A 2,124-nucleotide genomic window follows, 5' to 3' on the forward strand; every position below is an offset into this window, starting at 1 on the left:
GCCGGAATATCCTGGGGAGAGAATACCTCCGGTAACACGGCAGGTTGGAACCCATAATTGGCCATGAAGGGAGACGTCCCAGAGGAAGAGTTCACCGCCGTGTTCCTGGCAAACTCAGCCCAAGGCAGGAGGTCAACCCAATTGTCTTGGTGATCGGAGACATAGCAACGAAGGAATTGCTCCAAGGCCTGATTGGATCGTTCTGCGGCCCCATTGGACTGAGGGTGGTAGGCCGAGGAGAAGGAGAGATGAATCCCCAACTGGGAGCAAAAGGCGCGCCAGAACCTGGACACAAACTGACTCCCCCGATCCGACACAATCTCCTTAGGCAAACCGTGCAACCGGAAGACCTCCCTGGCAAAAGTCGTGGCCAACTCTTGTGCAGAGGGTAACTTCTTGAGAGGAACACAGTGGCACATTTTGGAAAACCGATCCACAATCATGAGAATGACCGTATGGCCTCGGGATGCAGGGAGGTCCACAATGAAATCCATCCCCAGGTGTGACCATGGGCGCTCCCCGGTGGCTATGGGTTGCAGAAGGCCCAACGGAAGGTGCCGAGGGGACTTACTCTGGGCACAAACGGAGCATGCCGCTACATATGCGGCGATGTCGGAACGTAGGGAAGGCCACCAGAACAGACGTGAAACAGCCCAGGACAGCTGATTCTTTCCAGGATGCCCCGCGGTCTTGGAGTTATGGTAGGTTCGCAACAACCGAGTGCGCAACTCCTCAGGCACAAAACATCTGCCGTTGGGTCTCGCAGAGGGAGCACCAGATTGAGCCGCCAAAATCTGCTCACCCAGGGGAGAGGTCAGGCTGGTGCGAATGGCGGCCAGGATCTGATTCGGAGGTATCACCGAAGTCGGAATCGACTCCTCCCTGGACAGCTCGGAGTACTGCCGTGATAAGGCATCCGCCCTGATGTTCTTGGAACCGGGTAGGTAGGAGACCACGTAATTAAAACGTGACAAGAACAGAGCCCATCTGGCCTGACGTGGTGTCAATCTCTTGGCCTCAGAAAGGTAGGTCAGATTCTTGTGGTCCGTCAGGATGAGAACCGGAACCACCAAACCCTCGAGCAAGTGCCTCCATTCTTTAAGGGCCTGCACGATGGCCAATAACTCCCTGTCACCAATCTGATAGTTGCACTCCGCGGAAGACAGTTTCCGGGAGTAAAACCCACAAGGAAGCAGAGGACCCTCTGGTGTTCTACGCTGAGACAGAAGGGCGCCTACTCCCGTCTCAGACGCGTCCACCTCGAGGACAAAGGGCAACCCAGGGTTGGGATGCGACAGAATCGGAGCCGACACAAAGGCGGACTTTAGGGCCTCAAAAGCTCGGATGGCCTCGAGCGGCCAGACCTGGGAATTACTGCCCTTCCTGGTCAGATCCGTGAGAGGCTTGGCCAGCATGGAAAAGTCCCTGATGAACTTCCGATAATAATTGGCGAAGCCCAAAAAGCGCTGCAGGGAACGAAGACCACTGGGCTGGGGCCACTGTAAGACAGCCGAAACCTTCTCAGGATCCATGGAGAACCCCTCAGCGGAAATGATGTAACCTAAGAAGGTTACCTGGGATCGGTGAAATTCGCATTTCTCAAGCTTACCGAACAGCTTGTTCTCTCGTAACCGTTGCAACACTCGTCTGACATCCAGAATGTGGGCCTCCATGGATTCAGAATATACCAAGATGTCATCCAAATAGACTACCACACACTGCTGCAACAGGTCACGGAAAACATCGTTGATGAATTCCTGAAAGATTGCGGGCGCATTGCACAACCCAAAGGGCATAACCAAGGATTCGTAATGACCGGTCCTGGTGTTAAACGCGGTCTTCCACTCATCGCCCGCCTTGATCCTTACCAGGTTATATGCCGCCCTCAGGTCGAGTTTGGTAAAGACCGTGGCCCCTTTAAGGCGATCGAACAGCTCGGAAATCAAGGGTATCGGGTAAGCGTTCTTGATCGTGATGCGATTGAGACCCCTGTAATCGATGCAAGGCCTCAACTCACCGCCCTTCTTTTTCACAAAGAAAAATCCAGCCCCTGCCGGGGACGAAGATTTGCGAATGTGTCCGCGTGAAAGCGCCTCCCTCACGTACTCCTACATGGCCTCATTC

This window comes from Bufo bufo, chromosome 5 (genome assembly GCF_905171765.1).
Source record: "Bufo bufo chromosome 5, aBufBuf1.1, whole genome shotgun sequence".
NCBI lineage: Eukaryota > Metazoa > Chordata > Amphibia > Anura > Bufonidae > Bufo > Bufo bufo.